This window comes from Crassostrea angulata, chromosome 8 (genome assembly GCF_025612915.1).
Source record: "Crassostrea angulata isolate pt1a10 chromosome 8, ASM2561291v2, whole genome shotgun sequence".
In the NCBI taxonomy this organism is placed as follows: Eukaryota; Metazoa; Mollusca; class Bivalvia; order Ostreida; family Ostreidae; genus Magallana; species Magallana angulata.
In genome coordinates, this window is record NC_069118.1 from 32,700,903 (window position 1) to 32,722,795 (window position 21,893).

Below are 21,893 nucleotides of genomic sequence, written 5' to 3' on the forward strand. Positions count from 1 at the left end.
GATATAATTTTGTATAATAACGTATACATGTATCAGGTTTTTTCTGCGTGTATCTAATTTCCGCTTTGTTTGCGACGATTTCCGAATCGCGGAAAATATATCAGCGTAAATTTGATAATTTGATACAAAGTTTTGTTCTTATAGTATAGTTCTCTCTTTCCATAAGAAGTAAACAGGTATGTAAAAGTACAATGAACAGTGGTCAGTAAGTTTAGAGGTAGAAATTACGGGACCGGAGGACAAGCGCCAGATAATACATGTAGGTATTTAAGCCTTATAATTTATTTAATAATCCATTGACAAGCTAATTAAAACAGCCACTTCTCTTGCGTAAACCGATGTCTAATTATACCTGAGCTACTGGTATATGTAACGGTATATTATCTTTTTTTTCTATGACTGTTTGCGTCTCTGAAAATATTTATTGGTAATTATTTCACATTAAGCAAATTATGTAAATGGTTTCATTGTCCGAATTGTTAATTACATAGAGCGACAATTTATATACGTTTACCCTCTTACTTCATAGGTTTTAACAATCTTGAATGATATTTTTCTATGACTTTGAAATAGTGAAAATTTGATTCGCATAAATTTTATATACCGTTTTAGGTTATGAAACGCGCAAAAACATGACGCAGAAAAAACCTGTTATACAATTACTCTTTAAAAAAATTTAACATTAAAAAAAAAAGTACAGATACCTTAAAACCAACGAGGGTTTAAAATATTCGTAAAATGCTGTCCATTTATCTTTCCTTTCATCTATTCTTTTGTCTTTTTTTTTAATAGATATATAGAAAAATTGGCCAGAGTTCTACATTTTAGTATGTTATTATATCATTAAGAGTGCAATTACAACGCTTAATGAAAAAAAAATGTTTGTATCTTTAGGGGTTGACCATGTAGCTTTTTACTTGTTATGTTAAGCGCTAGATCTGCTGTGCATTTTCGACGCTAGATGACAAAACTCTATCATTTAGCGGTGATTTATCTTTAGCGGTTGATGTTGTCAACTATCAATACAAGAATTTATAGCATTAGGGGTTGCAACTAAAACGCTTAAAGTAGACCCAGTGTTCTGTGATGTCATACTTTTTTGTTAAACTTTGAATTCTTTAGAATTTGTGCAAGAAAGTTTCACATATTTTATGTGAATATAATCACATGGATGTAATTAGAAATACTGTTAAGTTCAAGATATTTTCGCAGCTTAATTTTATCCTAAATTTCCATTTTTTAAAAATACATTTTATCTATTCTACGAGGAAATAACTCTTTTTCTTACCTTTTTCTCATTTGTATGTCTAAATTTTTTTTGTCTAAATGTCTAAGTTTTTCTTTTCCCAACAAATAATTTTAAAAATATTTTTGTAGTTTTAGTTTTCTGATAATAAAATTAAACAAGATAAACAAATTTCTGTCTACAAAAATTTTACTTTTAACAAAAAAAATATACGGTTTCCTGATGCTAAAACATGCTTTATTTTATGTTTATCTAGCATCTCAAAAAGTGTGATAACATGTAAAATTTTTTAAAACAATTGATGAAATTTAAGTCAATTCAATTGAAATCAGTTCGGTTTTTCAACTTTTATCAGAGGATTTTACGAGTATGGAGTTACTTTAATGATATTTTCATCATTAAGCGGCGTCTATTCATTAGAAGTTGATGCATTGCATTTGATGTGTTGTTCCGAGATCTACCGGAAAGCCCCGAGTAGTTGCCATTGTCCCCTTTCATCACTGTACCACATATAAGTATTGTTGACTTAAAACGGAAGTGCAAAAAAGTTTCAACTACCTTATTATTTATATTTATTTTTAAAATACTGACATATCAAAAAAAAATGGAAATGGACAGCTCGAAAAGTTTTTCTTCTTGTACTAATGTAACGAATACACAAATCTTTGTCATCATGTGGAATAATGAGGTTTTTTTTTAACTTAAACATTCAAAATCTACTGCTTTTCAATTATTTTTCTAGATAATAAAAAATCAATTTCATTTCAAATGGCTCTGATGAATTGTTTCTTCATTGTACATTAATATCGTCAATTATATGTTGTTGTTGACTGTGTCGTTTTTTTATATTCTTCATCTATTGTCAAGTTTGCTTAATTGAGAACACGAACGTAATAGACGACTTGAATTAGCTAACTATAGGCTTAAAGAAGGTATTTTTACCGTGTAATTTTCACAAATATATTAAGAAAAAAAATCGGTATTACTTCTTTGAAATAATCTTATCGTTAATGATAAATATTTTTTCTAAATCTTTTTTTGATAATTGATTAAATGATTTAGGTGTATATGTAAGTTAAATGCAAGACTTGATGTTTAATACGGGCTATATGAGAAGGTAACAATCAATGCACAAAAATATATAGATAATCCGTCAATGCAGGAAATATACTTTAACAAAATTGTTTGTTACATTTTTGTTTTAAAATAATGTCTTTCCTTTATCGCATGCGTGTAAGCTTTATAAATGAATTAAAGGTTTTTCAAAATGGCATCAGAAGAAATTTTAAAACTAAAAAAAAATGGATGTCTTTTTTAAATTAAAATTATATGTTGAATCTGCACACCGTTCAAAGGTCACGACGTTTCGATTTTAAGTATGTTAGCGTAATGGATGGAAATATATATGTTCATTTATAATTTTTATACTTGCAATATAGTATCTATAGTGTGTTCGAATAGATTTCAAGTCACGTATAAATAGTAGGGTCCCAAGCTTATGTTACACTGAATCTCGCTCGAAGGTAAATACTGGTTAATTTTGGCGGGTAAAACATATTAAAAAATCTTACCTTTACAGACAATCATTATTGTATAAAAAACGCAATGCGTAATATGTGTATATTTATGTTATAATTGTATTTGCAGTGACATATAGGCCCAATGGGCCGGGTGTTTCATTATCTATTTTGTATAACATTTTGTTATTGTTATAACACATGTCACTATAATAAATTATTTACTTACTTACTTACTGACTTATTGGATTATCTCTATACTAATAAAATATAAAAGGTCATAAAGAAGTTGTTTACTGTTCTAAGTTGTATGTGTTGTAAAATGTTTAGCAACCGGCGTTCTTGATAATCTTATTTTTGTTGATCTAGTAAGCATTCGATTCTTTCATTTAACTGGAAACAAATGATAAGGGAATAATTTTCATGATTTTTTATTTTTTAAAAGGTAAGTACAGATATCAATATGCTAGATAGTGATGTTGAAATATGATTTATTTATGCGAAGATATTGTATGTTAATATACTTATCTCGAATGTTGATATTAAAAAGTCACATGTCAACATTATAATCCTGTATGCTCACATAACAAAGTTACAAATCAGTCTACAAGATGGTCACGTGACGCAGAGGTAATCGGATGTGTTTTTCCTTGCTCTGTGTTTTTTGGCTCTTTTTTCTGGATTTACTGCGTAAACCCGGATCCTCTTGTGTGAAAATCGACAAGATTTATGTATGTATGTATGTATATTCCACTCTGGTTTTTTTGGCAACTTTAGATTTTTGAAGTTAGACTTTAATCCTATTATCTATCAAGACACTTGTGTTTACGGAACTGAGTAAAGCTCAGTCCTGAGTCTACTGTGTTATGTAGAGCGTTATTTAAAATCCCGCTATAGAGCCAGTCAATACTGTAAATACCGTTACAACCAACCAAGTATAACTACAATGGAAATGATTAAACCAGTGTATCTTAAAAACTCTGAACTCCCGCAAGACCATAATAACAGAATTTCTGACTATGAGTTGTCCATTGCCGCGTCTTCAAGCGCACCTGATCTAAAATGTGTTCAGAAGGATCGCGATCTGTGGAGGCTATACGTAAGCTCCCAAGAGAGTCGCAGAAAACTTGTCTGTGAAGGTTTGGAAATTAGAAACATAAACATACGAATCTATGACACAAACCCCTTTTCTGCGGGTCTATCAACTCCTGATGAACAAGTCCTGAAAATAACAGTAAAGGGGGTACCTCTGTCAGTTGATGACGATGAAGTCCTGAAAATGCTCAACAAATTCAATCTCAGTTTTAACAGTGATCTCAAATATGAAAAGATCCGACACCCAGAAACACATAAAATGACGGGTATTTTGAATGGAAACAGGTTCATTTATGTGAAAGCTTTAAGCGAAGGAACTTTCCTTCCCCGTACAAGTACATGCGCGGGTCTAAAGTGTTTCATTTATCATAGAGGCCAGCCCTCAAACAAACGCACCCCTTACTGTACCCAGTGCTGGGAAGACTCCCATTTCAAAAAACAATGTCCTAACAGCCCTAGATGTAAGGTATGTAAGGAAGAAGGACACACTCCGGGCGATCCAGCATGTAAGCATTACACAGAACCTGCGACATATGTTGTGCCCTTCTCCGGGGAAAAAAGTTGTCTATCTAACTTCTTCCCTTGCGACATCTCTATCTTTGGTCACAACCACAAATCGGCCGAACACGCTTACCAATATGTAAAAGCCATGAGAAGTGGGGATGTACCACGAGCATCCGCCATCCAATCGGCTAAATCGGCTCTTGAGGCCAAAAAGATCGGCAACCTTGTCACCCCTTCACCGTTGTTCGCTGCTGAGCAGGTCTCCTTGATGACCGAGATCATAGAGGCCAAGGCTGTACAGGTGCCCGTTTTTGCCGATACTCTGAAAGCCGCGAAAAAATCAACAGTTTTTGCAGAGTCCACATACGACAACTTCTGGGCATCAGGATTAGACGTCATAGGAACAAGCCATACGAATGCTAAACACTGGCCCGGCAGGAACACCCTCGGAAAAATCCTAGCTGACATGTCTGCTCGCCTACGCGCTCGCTCGCCGTCGGTAAGGTCCGCATCAGCTTCGAGATCAAAGGGGAAAGAGTCAGGTCAGATGGATGTGTCACAGATGATACAGGATTATAAAAATGCTAGTTCTCGAAAAACCAGCGCAAAAAAGGCGCCAAACTCCGGATAGATCGATCATACTACCCCAAAGACTCACAGTAGCAATACCAATGATACCTCTTGTTTGTTTGCCTAATTATGTTTCTTTTATTACCATATATATGCAATATTATGTGAACTAATCAAAATGTGTGCACTAAAAATAATTTCGGTTAACGCTCGAGGTTTAAATTTAAAAGAAAAAAGAGAAAAACTTTATAGCTGGATATCAGACACAAATATAGACATATGTTTTTTACAAGAAACACACTACATTGAAAAAAACGAATTCCAGTACAATTGTAATTGGTCAGGAAAATCAATTCATGCATTTTCAGATTCCAACTTTAGCAGAGGAGTTTCAATTTTATTTAAAAAAAACACACATGTAGAAATTATAGATACTCATAAATCAGTAGATGGTAGAAAACTACTTGTCAATGTCAAGATTAATGAACAAAACATTACTTTGGTTAATGTTTATGCTCCAAACAAAGAATCGAGTAGAATAGATTTTTTTAAAAGATTGAAGACCTATATTAACATTCATAAATTATATGAGTCTCATGTTATCCTTTGTGGAGACTTTAACTGCAACATGAATAACATAAATGATAAAAGTACTAAAATTCTCAAAGAATGTTTACAAATTTTAGACATTACCGATTTATGGTTTGACAAACACAAAGATTTAAATGGATTTACATGGTGCGATGCATCTGATACACCAAGAAGTAGAATAGATTTTGTTTTTGTAAATAATGACCTGCTAAATCAATTTAGAAACATCTTAATTAGAAAAATCCCTGGTACCCATAGCAACGGTACAAGGATGTCAGATCACAGAGCGCTTAAATTTGAACTTAATATTTATAATAACCAACGAGGAAAAGGATACTGGAAAATGAATGTTTCAATTTTAAATGAAGATGATTTTAAAAAGAATATTATTCAAATAATAAGAGATACAGAAAAATTACAAAAATCATGTGTTGAAAAATGGGAAACGCTTAAAGAAAGGGTCAAAGATTTTTCAATAAATTATTCGAAAAACCGTCAGAAAACACTGAAACAAAGTATTTTGAATATTGAAAAAGAAATATCAGAAATCGAACTTCTACCTCATCACCTAATAAATATGAATAGAAAACGAGAATTGGAAACTCAATTAAGTTACCTTATCGATAAAAAAGCAAACGGTGCACAAATTCGATCTCGTGCTAAATGGATCCAAGAGGGTGAAAAAAACACCAATTTTTTTTTAGGACTAGAAAAAAAACATCAATCAAACAATGTGATAAATGAAATCGAAACAGAAAAAAAAGAAATTCGCTCTTCCACCAGTGATATTTTAGGAGAAATGTGCAGATTTTATGAAAAGTTATACAATTCTAACTCAATACCCGATAACGAAATAAATTCATATCTAGGTGATTGTGAAATAAAACACTTAACAGAAAACGATAAAAAAAATTGTGATAGTTTTCCAACACTTGAAGAATGTAAAGATGCAGTGATGAATCTAAAATCAAATAAATCCCCGGGCCTAGACGGAATACCAAATGAATTTTATCAAAGTTTTTGGAAAGATTTATCTACCATATTCTATGGTATGATGAAAGAAACATACATAAATGACGTAATGAGCTACACACAAAAACTCTCAGTTATTTCACTTATACATAAAAAGGGAAGTAAACGTTTGTTAAAAAATTACAGGCCAATCAGCTTAACAAATACGGACTATAAGATAATCGCTTTTATCTTCGCTCGACGCTTAAAAAATATCATAGACAAATACATCAGCAATGAGCAAACAGCGTATATTCAAGGTAGATTTATAGGTATAAATGCAAGATTGATTTTAGACATTTTTGAATATTGCGAAAATAACAATCAGGAAGGGATACTCTTATTTCTAGATTTTGAAAAAGCCTTTGATTCGGTTGAATGGAATTTTCTGTTTAAAACCCTAGAAAAATTCAATTTTGGGAAATGCTTCATAAACTGGATAAAAATATTGTATAAAAACCCACTCTTTCGATTAAAAAATAATGGTTGGATGTCAAAAACATGCCAGATGAAAAGAGGAATCAGGCAAGGGTGTCCAATATCCGCGATTCTATATCTTTTTGTAGCGGAAATCCTATCGGCAAAAATTAAGAATAATGTAAATATTCAGGGGTTTAAACACAGAAATTCAGATAAAGAAATTAAAAATATACAACACGCAGATGACATGACGCTAACACTTAAAAATATTGAATCTTTGGCACATGCAATTGATACAATCGAGGTCTTCGGTAAACATGCTGGGTCAAAAATTAATTTAAACAAAACGGAATGTATACTTTTGGGTACTTTAAAAGATCAATACGAAACCATAAGCGGAATTAATGTCTCAAAGCACGTAAAATGCCTAGGCATATACCTAGGCCACGACAAAACAGAATGTTATACACAAAATTGGATGAAAGTCTATCATGACATAGAAAAACTATTTGAATCTTGGAAGAAAAGAAAATTAACACTTTTTGGTAAATGCTCTATAATAAATACTCTAGCAGTCCCGAAATTAATATATTTATCCACAATACTAGAATTACCGGAAGAAAACTATATAAAAAATATAAATAGATTAATTTTTAAATTTCTATGGAACAACCATGATAGAATAAAGAGAAATACTTTGATAGGGGATATAAAAGACGGAGGAATAGGTTTAATAGATATTGAATCAAAATTAAAAGCTTTAAAAGCTGCATGGGTACCAAGATTATTAGAAACTAAACATGCTATAAACGACTTTGTAAACAGCTTTTTCAAAGAATTAAACATAGACATTCGCTTTATCTCTATCACATCAGAAATATCAATTAAGAAATTCGATATTGTTCAAAAAATGCCCCAATTCTACAAAGAAATTTTTTCGTGTTTTAATATTTGCAAAACGAGACCTGAATTTAAAACTACAGAATCATTTTTGAAGCAACCTATTTGGTCTAATAGCTCTTTTACTTACAAGGGCAAAACTGTTTGTTTTAAAAATTGGATAAAAAGTGGAATTTTATTTACAAAACACCTTTTCAATACAAATGGAAAACTAAAATCCTTAGATGATTTTGCAACTGTTATACATAACAAAAGTAATTGGCTTTGTGAATATACCATACTACAAAAAGTATTTAGGAAATATGAAAAAAACTTTGATTTTTCAAAGAAAAATTACATTCATCTAGAGATTGATAAATTAATTCCAGAAAAAGAGAACACCAATTTTTTTTATTCCATACTAAAAAATAAGAAATTTCAAATCTCATGTTCACAGCAAAAATTAAGTAACGAGTTCCAAATTAGCTCGAAGTCAGATTGGGAACGTATCTATTTCAATAAAATAAAATCAATGGAAGATAAAAAAATAGCAGAATTTAATTATAAACTTCTTAATAACATTTTATGTAATAACTTGTATTTAAGCAAATGGAATAGTCAAGTAAATAAAAAATGTAAAGTGTGTCAAAATGACACAGAGAATATAAGACATCTAATTTTTGATTGTAAAAATGTTCAGAAAATATGGAATGCAATCAGTGATTTTGTAACTTTTCAAGTTCAGTGGAAACATGTGATTATAGGTTTTTACTCATCACAAAACAACACAATCAAAGTGTACAACCTACTTTTCTCCTTTATTTCATATAAAATATATAAACATAAAATGTACTGTCGACTTGAGAACACTGAAGAAACAGAACAATCTTTGTTTTATGCGGTAAAAGATTCTGTTTTGATCTACTCAAATGTTTTAAAATATATGCGTAAGATCTGTGATGGAATCTTCTTTAAAAAATTATATTTAAAGCTATAATTGTACAAAACTCACTACATGGTAGATCAGCCACCATGTAGGTAATTCAGTCCGGGGGTAGCTTTATAGAGACTCTGGAGATGTGTTGGGATGCTACCTCCGGTTGAAAGAGAGTGGCTCATGTATAAATACATTATATTTTGCTACTTTGCACTTGCTTTGTTATACCTTACTATACTGCATATTTATATTTTGAACTATATAACATAATTATATATCAGAATATTTATATAACTACGCATACGTATGCTTAAAAAGGCATTATATGCATATATTTATAGACACGTATATTCTTATTTCTCAGTTTTATCTACTTTTGACCCAGATACCAATATAAGAATGTAAACTTTATCAATTTATAATTACATATAAAAAATGTTTTGTATATAACAAACTTCCGATCCAGGGGGCCCCTGGCACCTCAGGTGAGGAATAGTTATAGGGCCTCTGTGGGGGTTTTGCGTCAAAATCTCTTTTGTATGTTATGTTATCAACTTATGTCATTTATGTCTCATATATCAATATAAGAATGTAATCTTTTTCAATCTATGATTATATTTAAAAATGTTTTGTATATAACAAACTTCCGATCCAGGGGGCCCCTGGCACCCCAGGTGAGGAATAGTTAGAGGGCCTCTGTGGAGGTTTTGCCTCAAAATCTCTTTTGTATGTTATGAAATAAATATATACATAATATAAAAAAAACAAAAAAAAAAAAAAAAAATCAGTCTACAATCTAGCATGTTGACATAATCAATTTGTATGTTTCCTTCTTAGTCACATGTTGACATAATTAAGTCGCTGATTAGCAATATTGACTGGGGTTAAGAACAACAATGATTATATTGCCCCGAGGGAAAAAATATTGCCCGACTGGAAGATATTTTTTAAGGATTTTTTTTAGTTATCGTTGTTATCAATAGCTTGATAGAATAAGGCGTATCCATACCTTATTCTAATATAACATAATAAAGAATTGTGTTTTTGATAAAAATTAATTATATATAAAATATTAATGAATTAAATTATTATATCACCACAATATCTATAAAAATATTAACTATGAAATTGGCATCTTTAATGATCAAATTGATTATAGGCATCTGGCTTACTCTCTGCGTATTTTAAAATATAATGACTATAAAATTTTCAATTTTCTACACTATTGTCTCAGGGGCCAAAAATTCGAAGAAGAGTTATTCAAATATTGTAATGTTTACAACTAATCTGAAACTAAAAAGACTCGATCTTAAGACTTTTCCTTTCAAATCATTACGCACAGTTGTTGAATGTTCTGTAACATGTTATCTACTGGGTTGTTTTCAAGGGAATAGGGTATCATAGATATATTAACAATTTTCCTTTACTCTACCTGAGTATAAATGATTGGATTTACAATATTAGGCGAGGTGTGTGTATGTGTCCTAGAGCCGGGCACCCTGCACCATGTTACTTGTCAGAGTTCTTATTGTGTTCGTGGAGTACCAGGTTGTTTCACTCTTATTCAGGATTACTTCTCCTGGTACCCCACCACCATTCCTCTAGACTTTTCCTACCACTGGTGCTACTTATTTCAACCATTGCTCTCTTTGTTTTGCTTCTTCTTCTTGGGCGTCTTTCCTCTTCAGCTGCTAGATCAATTCTCTCTGAGAACATCTCAGCGCGTCCTTATATTACATTGGATCATTCCACCTGTCAAAGGGGTAAATAGCATTCTGGGAGAGTCCACTCTAGTCTCCTAAGATACATCCTTTGATGTTACCGAACGCCCAATCTTTTATTGTTATAGTTCTTAGTCTTGATTTATATCAATTAAAATTGTACTGCACTATGACAATGTGGAATCATCATTGGACCAATTTCGTTGGCTTTCTAGGGAAACCCTTGTCCACGAATTTACATCTCAACGAACGTATATACAAGCATTTGTTTAATATTGATCACAATAATTCGGATTACAATACTAATGAAATTTCGTTCCCACGAAACCAGGAAATTTTGGCTCCCAACAAACATTGGCTACTACAAATATAAATGATTCAACGGCATTTTACAAACGTCAGGTGACCAACAGATAAAATTGGGTATATAATTTCAGATGCACAATTACTTGACGTGATGTATTTTTTTTAAATCTCCTACAAAGTGAGTCTCTTGATATTGTTGTCAGAATGTTGATAAAGGTTAAATAAACTTTAACTGACCATAGGATAGTACAGTCATTGGGTCTTAAAGATCCTAAACTCTAAACAGTTATATTTTTTTAATCAAATCGATTGCTATACGTAAGCATGATATTTATGTATTGATATTTGAAATTAACAGTTCAAAACGAATCTGATTCACCAAAAAAATACTTTCTAAAAAAATGAAAATGGACTTTATAAAGTTTAAATAAATGGTTCTCTTAGTTTCTTATTTGGAATATACATATCAAAATGATTGCTTATCTAAAATGAATGTAAGAAAAAAAAGGAATGGTGGCGTTGGCTTTTTGTATAAATCTGTACTGGGTCTGTATTATTAGTGATACAACAGGCAACCAAGTGTGCTTAGTAATAAATACAAAAAAGATGCGCGCAGGAAAAAACAAGATCAAATATTATCAGGAGGCAGCCATAAAATCATTTTTTCTTACAGCCGCGAGATTACTTTCTTCTCTCGCATTACCCGAACTGACTTCTGTTTTTTTTGCACAACTGACTGTAATATATAATACTGTAGAAGCAGACATATTCGTTGAGGATTTAATTTCGTTATTTTCGTTGGCAGTATAATTCAACGAAATTAAATCCATGACGAATTTTTAACCAAAGTATTAATGAATACAAAGAGATAAAGATATAACGAAATTAAATGCCAACGGAATTTTATTTGGTTTAAAAAACACGAAATTTTGACCCAACGAAAATATGTGGTTTTACAGTATATACGTGTCCCACGAATGTTCAAGAATACTGCATTGTCCCAAGTAATTTCTCAGAGCATTTCTTACTCAAGAACGTGTATGTATCTTTCTGATACTTCATATCGATAAAATGCAAATATGCATTGCAAAAATGGTGGAGAGAGGCCAGTCGCCTCCCCTGTCGCTTCTGGATTGCAAGAAAGCTGATGCATTATACAAATCTATTTCAACATCTTCTCAAATCCATCGTCTTTGCAGCGTTGGTTTAATGTTAGTTTAATTTGATCAAATCATATCGTTTATTTTTCATTAACGTATAGGCCTAACCTGGTGCATTTAATACAAATAAAAAGGGATAATTATCAATGGTTTACAGTTGGTTTCCCTTTAAACCACAAAATTATGAATTTTAAAGTCAATTGAACTCTTTTATAAGGTTAGGATATCCTAACTAAAGATGTTTGTAACGTATGTCCCACGTGCAAGTTGATCTTATAATAAAAATCTTTCTAATTTTACCTTATTTGTATTATTGAAAAGTATCTTGACATGTATTCTGATGTCTTAAAGTATGAAGTTAACCCTTTTTTTTTTAGCTCTTTTAAAAAAAAAATCACGAATCCTGTACATGTATATAACAAACATTCGGAAGATTTGCAGTAAGTATCTAAAATGTTTCCCTTTGTCCATTTCTTCCCCCTTTATGAACATTTGTATTCTCAAATATCTAGAAATATGCAATAAGAATAGAATAAAATGACCATTAAATAGTTTATATTTCAGTGTTATTAAACATCAAAACGAGCCATACTGTGGAATCATTAATTTTCGTGGGGGCCAATTTTTGTGGATTGCTGAACTTTTATAGGTTCGTGGGGACGTACTTTCGTGTATTTTCTTATACCTACAAAACGAAATATGACTTTATAACCATAATATATTATTCTTGGAGGATGTTAATTCGTGGCTGAGAGGAACCCACGAAATCCACGAAAATTGAGCCACCACGAAATCTAATGATTCCACAGTATACTGCACAACACAATTTAACAAGAGAATTGGGGGGAAAGGAAAATATATTTGTACATCATAGCTATAATATTTAAAACAAATCCTTCAAAGACTGTTCGTTCAGCTGTACACTTTTTTCAGCTGAAGAATGTACATACATACAATTCGAATCCCATGCACAAATTTTAACCTAAAAATTTTCAAATATGACATACCAACCTTCATTGTCAATGCTTAACAGAGATAAATGTAGTTTAATGATTTTATGTATTATTATGCAATTAAAAAAACAAGCTGTACGAACGAAATCTAAAACAAGTATCAGATGTAACACTAAGATAATTTAAACGCACATACACCCCCCCCCTAAAAAAACCCCCCATTTAATTAATGACAAGATTTCATAGACAAATAAGACGTAAAGACAGTTAAACAAGAACTAATACATCGTATATACCTTTCAAATCATAAAAATAAACCGTTCAAAACAAACAAACACATCAGAATTCTTTTACTATAAATCTAGTTTAAAATATCTGCATTTTATAATCTATGAAGATAATGAATATGATGCATGCACAGTTTATCAAAATACCCTATCTATACATTACGCTTAGTTTCAAGTGTCTTTCACCCTACAATATAAAACGGCACTATATACCACTTGACTTCTTATTTGCTTACATTTGTTTGAGAATCATAAGTTAGTTATTTGAAGTTTTCAATTTGTTTTCCACCTTGAATCTCTTCGTTCATGGTAGGGAAAACCCTGATCGTCTAATGACGTTACTTCTTTCGTAGACCAAATGCTAACTGATATTCTATCTTCTTTCTGGCCGTTTGATGTCCAAAATACAGTTAATAGTGCCTCCGCAAAATATATCACAATTCAACACAAACACACGAAATACTGTTGGCATATTATTTGCATCACCGGTCATTCTCAAAGTTTTGGCTTTTTCTCGAGTTAAACCCATACTGTTTGCACTTATCCTTGCTTCATGACGTACACCAATGTCAACGTTTTTAGTCAATTTTAAGGAGGACTATTTGTCTTTACTTTCTGATTTCTGTTCAAGCCCAGTTTATAGAAACATTACTCTCAACATTATTTGGTTATTGTTGACACTCCAAAAAAATCTGATAGTGCTCCGTAATCTCATTTTTGTAAAATTAAAATTAAAAAAAGTTTTTAGAAATGAAGGAATATATTCAATGTTTTTATTTCACATTATTTAAAATAATTGTTAGATTATATGTCTACCAAATTTACAAATAATATAACTTAAGGTAAAATATCTACGGTAAACGTATTCGTATTTTTTAGGGATGTCAATTTTACTCGGTTAGCTTAGTCGATTAATCGGAGGCTTAAATCGAGCGATAGTCGAGCACTCGTTGATTTATTTGAAACTGCGTGTCATTTTCAAATTAAATAATGCTACTGTCGCATACACCATACATGTATCTTAAACTCAAGAACATTTAAAACTTATGATAATGAGTATATTAAAATGTTTTAATATGATAGATGTATTTGATTTCAAATAAACCAAATGCCAATGACAATGACAATTTCTTTATTCTCTGAACTGTATAAATTACAGTGTTGAGAAAAATCACAAAAAAAATTTGAACAATAATACATATAATACATACATTGCATGCATTGGAGTGACAATACAAAAGTGAAAAAAAAAATGAAAAAGGGAAAAAAGTATGATAAACAATTAACCTAGAGAGCTAACTCTCTCAATTATAACTTTAATGAATTTACACAGATTAATCAACAATTTTTTATTACTAGTATTAAAGAGTTGTTGAAATTTGTAAACATTTGGTTGTGTGTAGAAGTATGAAGGTATGTATAAAAATCTCTTTTCTTTAATTGTTACATCTGTACAATGAAATAAATAATGAAATTCATCTCCTATCTCAATACAGTTACATATGGTACATATACGGTTTTCACGAGGTATATCATACCATCTACCTCGTTCTATAGGCAATTTAGCATTACTTGTTCTAAACATACAAAAAGATTTCTGATATTTTTATGGCAGATCTAATAAGTATTTTTCCAAAGATAATGTAGTTTTAAAAATTCTATAGTTAATACCTTTTGATGAATTATACATTTCACTATTCCATGACTGCTTGAATTGGTCTAGAAGTATATGAAAAACTGTTTTCTTAAGCCACTGGATATTTACATTTTGTTGATACAAAATGATAGATAGACCACAATTATTCAATATTTTAACAATGAATTTAAACCAGGGTCTGTTCATTTTACCCATTGCATATTGTAGTTTTGACGCAACTTTATTATTTTGTGAAAAGACAAGTTTACTCCAAAATGATATCATGCGGACTTTAACATTAATTATTAGTGGGTTTCGTCCAAGTTCCCCATAAACCATATAATTTGGTGTTGAAGACTTTAGGTTTAAGATATGTTTACAAATTTTCAGATGTAACTTTTCAACAAGTGCTATATTACCAAATCCCCAAATTTCACATCCATATAGTAAAATAGGTTTCACAATTTTGTCAAACATATCTAATTTACAATCGATTGACATATTGTGTTTTCTACATTTGGCTATTACACTATACATAGCTCTAGTAGCTTTTTCACAAAGTTCTTTCACATTGAGATTAAATGATCCATTTTTACAAAAATGTACTCCAAGGTATTTAAAATTATCTACAATTCCTAAACTAATGTCTCCATACTTAAATGAATAATCTACACGTGATCTACCTTTATTAAAAATGACAATTTTTGTTTTATCACTATTAACTTTGAGATGCCAGTTTTTACAGTATCTTTGAAAAACATCAAGTCGATGTTGAAGATCATCAGGAGATTCAGATAATAATACTGTATCATCTGCATATAATAATACAAAAAGTCTAAGATATAAATTACATTTGTTTTCTAATTGGTATGATAGTGATGTCAAACCCTCTACATCATATGTTGATAAAAATTCTTCTAAATCGTTAAGATAGAGTGCAAATAAAAAAAGTGACAAATTTTCACCTTGTCTAACACCCACTGTACATGGAAACATATCAGAGGTTAAACCCTTGACAGTTACACAAGATTTAATTCCCTTATACATATTTGTGATAACATTAAAACACTTGCCATCAATATTGTTCAACAAAATTTTGTTCCATAGACCAACTCGCCAAACAGAATCAAAAGCCTTTTCAAAATCTATAAAAGCACAAAATAATTTTATTTCAAATGTCTTTGATAATTCTATCAGAGAATATAACGAAAAAATGTGATCAATAGTCGAGTAATCTTTACGAAACCCAGCTTGATTTTCTAAAATAAGTTCTACTCTATTTGCATACTCAGTCAATCTTTCATTGATGATAGAAGTAAATAATTTCCCAAGACAGCTTATAAGTGTGATTGGTCTATAGTTTGATGGATCAGTATTGTTACCTTTATTTTTATAAATTGGGATAATGTTTCCATGTATCCACTATGAAGGTATAATTCCCGTTTCAAAAATCTTGTTAAATAACTTCACATATAGATTTAACATAATGTCACATGTATTTTTAATATATTCATTAAAAATCCTGTCAATTCCACATGACTTATTATTTTTCAGTGCTTTAATACATTTTATAATTTCATTACTTGTAATTGGCTGATTAATAAAATTATTAAATTCCCCATCAGATAACAATTTCAATTCATCTTCAGATAATACATGTTCACAAGGTCCATCATTTTCAGTATTACAGCATTTGTTATAAAAATCAAAAAGATCCTTCAAGTCAGCATTACATGTTGACTTATTACCACAATTGGTATTGAGAATTTTCAAATATTCCTTCGGGTCTGTTGTTCGCAAATACTTTAATCTATCTTTCATAATTGTTCTATGGTGACCGACTGCATGTTTTAGTTTCTTCTTGTATAATCTTTCTTTTTCATACAAATTATTTCTAAATATTTCCCCACCATATTTTTTATATAATCTTTTTGCTTTTCTAAAATTTTGTCTTGCAGATTTGCATTCTCCTGTAAACCATGGTTTCTTAAAAGCCTTGGGGTTTTTATCGCATGAATATGGTTTTTGTGTACCAAAAACTTCTTTTGCACTTTGTACAAGTATATTACCAGTTTCTTCTACAATACTATTAATATAATCTAAAGATACATGTTCAGTTGTGCAACATATAAGACTATCCTCCAGACTATTGATAAGAGATATTTTACCATCTACAACATTGTGGTAAGTAACTTTGTCATCAATAACCCATCTTTTTGCAACATCTATATTCATACATTTGTTTGACAATTCATAATCGTTTGTTGAAGTGCATAAACCTGTGTTTATACTTTTAATGGAAGACATTATAACTTGAATTGGATTGAGCACATCTGACAATAGCTGTGAAAAAGGAAGTACCCTTATTTCTGATACATGCTTGATAAAACTTACACTTGCAATACAATAGTCTACTACACTGGAAGATTTACAGGTGTATGCACCATTTTTATCATGTTTGGATCGACCATTCAGAATAAAAATATTACAGTTTTTACATATGTTGATAAGCTTCTTTCCATATTGATTAATGGTTTTATCATTTGATTCTCTGTCTACAAAAAATCCATATTTTTGTAGTTCCATAAAATCATTAGAGCTACATGTATTTCGTAAAATGTTGTCATCTAATACCGGATTTTCAAAATCTACGAGATCGAAATAGTCTTTCTCACACGCTACTATACTGTTAAAATCACCAATTAGACATATACATTCAGTAACAGTTGAAAATGTTACAATTTCTCTTTCAAGTTCGTCAAAAATTTCTAGAGATGAATAACGAGAGTTTACAGGTGGTATATAAATAGTTCCTATAATCAAGTCTTCATATAAATGAACTACATCTTTTTTAACTCTAATCCATAAAACATGGTCACATTCATTGGTAATTAAAGAGACAAACTTACTTAAAGTGTTACGTACATAAACAACAATTCCACCCGATTTATGAGATGATAGGTTTGACCTGTGTTTACTGATGACGGTGTAAATTTCCACGTCTATAACATCAGCACAATCGGTTTTGGTTTCCGTTAAACACACAATGTCATGTTCGTTGATAAATTCTAGAAAATCTGGAGTTCGTAATTTAGAACATAAGCCGCAAACATTTAAACTTACGAGTTTTAATATCGGACACATGGAGAGAGTTACGTTGGTTGTTTACATTTACCACATGAACTTCCGGTGCAGGCCCTCCTAGGTAATCCTAGCGTTGTGCTGTCGCATTTCTGGATTTTTGCTCTCTGGCGCGGGGCTGCGCGGCGTTCGGATCGTGTCTTCTTGTTTCAGGTGCCTTTGGTTCCGTAAATTGTACATGAACTTGTCTCCCATCGACGAATAATTTATCCGCCACCATTGATGCCCTTTTCCCCTGCTGTTTGGCCGTTTTAAAGTGCGGATACAGTTGCTTTCTTCTTTCGTGGATCTCTCGCGGAAACTGCTCATTCACTCCGTAAGGTTTGTTTCTTAAAGTCGATGGTGCCGCTCGTCGTACTTTTTCTCGATCCTTGAAGAGGACAAACTTGGCAACTATAGGTCTATGCTTCCCTGGAATCCTTTTCCCCATACGGTGGACCCTGTGGAATGGTAAATCATCACTTATATTCATCTCCTTTTGAATGAAGGTTTTCAGAACTTCCTCCGTGTCTTCCTCTGTTTGCTCCTGAATTCCGTCGAAAATGAGTTTATCCCTCATCGATCTTGTTTGGAGGTCTATGTGGCGCTCTTTTAGTTCCTTTAGCTCCCCGTTGAGTGTTCGGACTGTGTCTAGGATTTCACTGTTTTTATTCATGATCTGGTTTGATTGTTCATTAAAGTTGGCCATACTTTCTTTGATCACTTTGATTTCACATTTTTGTTCTTCATAGTGACTATTCATAAAAGTCATACTATTGTCCATATCGCGGACTTTCGTTTTCATTTCCTGAACATCGGTATTTACTGATCGCATGTTCCTTTCCAGATCACTGAGCCTATTGTCAATAGTGTCGAGTTTACTGAGCTTTAACGACATTTGCTCGAGTTTGTCGCACATATTCTTGAGCGATTCGCGTATGTCTACATTTGGTAGATTTTGTATTGGAGACACAAACCCGGCAAATTGACCCTGAGGGGCCTGGGGACTATATGGTACAAACTGATTCTGGGGGGCTGGGGTAGATTGGTTTACAAATCCAGGATTGAAACCAGGATTACACACGTTGTTTATCAAGTGTGGCTCCATGTTACCGTTACCGTTACCGTGAATTCTTGGGATTTCTGATTTAGATGTACTCACGTGTACTTTGCTTTCACTCTCACCACTTATATTAATGTTATTGCTGTTTTTCCTCTTCTTTGTCTTATTTTTGTTAACCTTTTCACTCATTTTTCATCGCAATCACTTACTGGAATAAATACAGAAGTATAATGCAGTTCATTTCGTAAAAATCCAAGAAAAAACTCCAAAAATCACGGACCAGATTTAAAACCGGCCTTACCTCCAACGCATGCGCAGTATCAACTCGGAGTTATAATCACTCAGTTAATGAGGTCAACTCTATACCGGAAGAAGAGGAAAATTAATTTATCTAAATATCTATTAGCAAATGTCTTAGCTTTTCCTTTTTCTGATGTCGCTTGCACATAATTAAGCTCGATGTCATCTTAGACAAAGCATATGTGACCTGTAGCATGTTTAGGCATTGTCCCGTGCCAAATGAACAATTAGTTTAATGATATTAAAACAAACGCTTCGAGATGATTACTGATATGATTAATTTTTCATTTTACAAACATCTAATCCAATAAGTAACTGATTAGAAGAACCATAAATTGATTTCTTTAAATACATGTTTGCCGAAGTACATATATTCAAAACAATTAGTTGAATTACAAAATCAAAAAAAAAAAAATAATCAATTATTAGCCGATTCAAATATATACCAGGGACACCCGTTCGATGGAACAGAGGGGAACATGATCAAAAATGCCGAGAAAAAAAACTTATTTTAATTTGTAGCCCCCCCCCCCCAAAAAAAAAAACTGCCGCGTTAATAGAACTTTTTTCTCACATTTTCCCTTTTATAACGAGTAATCGACTAAGAAAATTTTATTCGATGATCAGTGTGACCGAGCGATAGTCGAGTACTCGAGTACTCATTGACATCCCTAGTATTATATATTGGTCTTCGAGATATCTTTTGACCCATTAAAAAAAAACAAAGGGCAATTTATAACAATGCATTGTTTATAAACCAATTTTTTTCTTCCAATCCCAATCGCCTAAAATTTGAATTAAATGAAAACAATGATGAAAATATCATATATTTTGCAGACAAATCTGCATTTACCATACCTTGTTTTGTAAAACACATAAAAACAATTTTATGAACTTATCAAGGATTTACTTAAATTAAAACAAAGCAGAGCATATTAATTGAAAAACCATACTCCTACAGCAAAAATCACCATTAATGCTTCAAAAGAAAACAAACAATTTTTTACACTGTTTGGTAAAATTACATTCAATTTGAAAAAAGCTTCGATAATGTAAAAAAATGTTTTTCTAGCTAATGCTTTATTTTAATAAGGCTATTTTCTTTTTGGGAGTTAGGGAAAATATTCGATATATATTCCAATCATTGAAGAAAATACTATACGATTTGAAACAATATAGTCTTTATCTTTAAAATTAAAAGATAAAGTTCCAGATTTTTCCCTATAACGTCACATATTACTGATTTTAAACTAATCAACTTTTCTATCATGGGCAACACTGAATTCGAAGAGAGATGTGAACGCTGCCCATATTTTACTGTTGAATAAGAAACAATAAAAGATGAGCATTCCATGAAGACCGTTAAATATATCTGCAACATACAAGAAACTAGCAACATCAACCAAGGTGTCTAAAACCTTCATCAACCAAAATCCGAAAGACAAGAACAGCACCTTAGGGAAAAACGACATTTGTTTCAGAAGAGAATTAAATGTTTCGTCTTGTTTGGGTTCCTCAAGTCTGAGGGCTGTAGAAATACAAAGGATAGTACTTGTAATTAAGACAAAAACCAGTGGACCGAACAGTGTAACAATAAACTCAGTTTTGTATGTCAAAAACAAAGTTTTTTCATAACTCATGTAAATCTGATCAAGTATGGTTAATGGTATTGCAATAGTTGATACTACAAGAAGTATTGATAATCCAACTGCATATATGGTACATTTCATGACCGTTATTATGATAGTTTTGTTTGTTATTTCTTTGACCATCTCGTATCGAAATATTTGAAATATCTGAAAGGAACAACCTTGAATCCAGAAAAATGTCACTAACCAGGAAAAATGATTAAATGCAGACGCTATGACTTTGTAAAATGGATGGCGTAATAATGGTGTAACCAACACACTTCCTTGAGCTAGCATTAGATATAATACTAAAAACATATTTTTAACACCAGACATAGTTCTCATCTTCGGAAAAATGATGTAAGTTACCAGTGTCAATAACAGAAATGATAAAGAAAACCAGTTGCAAACAATGGTAAATGTAGTTAAGGTTTTGTTAAACATTGAAAAGAAAATATTTTCGAAACCTAAACTCGATTCTCTCATTTTGTTCACATAAACTGTAATATCCGTTTTGCAAACTCTTAAACCATCATCGTATGCATCAAAGTGAGGTGATGACATTTTAAACCCTTGTAAGCATATTCGTTGCGAATGCTAGTCCAATCAACACCAAATTCGTAGTCTTTTATAATAAGGCTCTGACAAATCAACAGTGGGCTCACATCAACATCAAAGTATTCAGTTAATCCTACTTTCAGGTTTTCTTCTTCTACAAAACAATGAGTCCTTTTGTCGAGTTTCCACATTAGCAGTGGCAGAAGAAGTGCAGATTCACTCCTTGATACTGTAACATTTGAACTAGTTGTTTCCGATAGGTCCCATTTTGCAGATGTACTTACGAACATATTTAATCGTGCTTCTATGTCATCTCGAATAACACTGCTATTTACAAAAAATTTCAAAAAAAGAAAAAAATTCCCCTTCCTTGTATTAATAGCATTGCAGC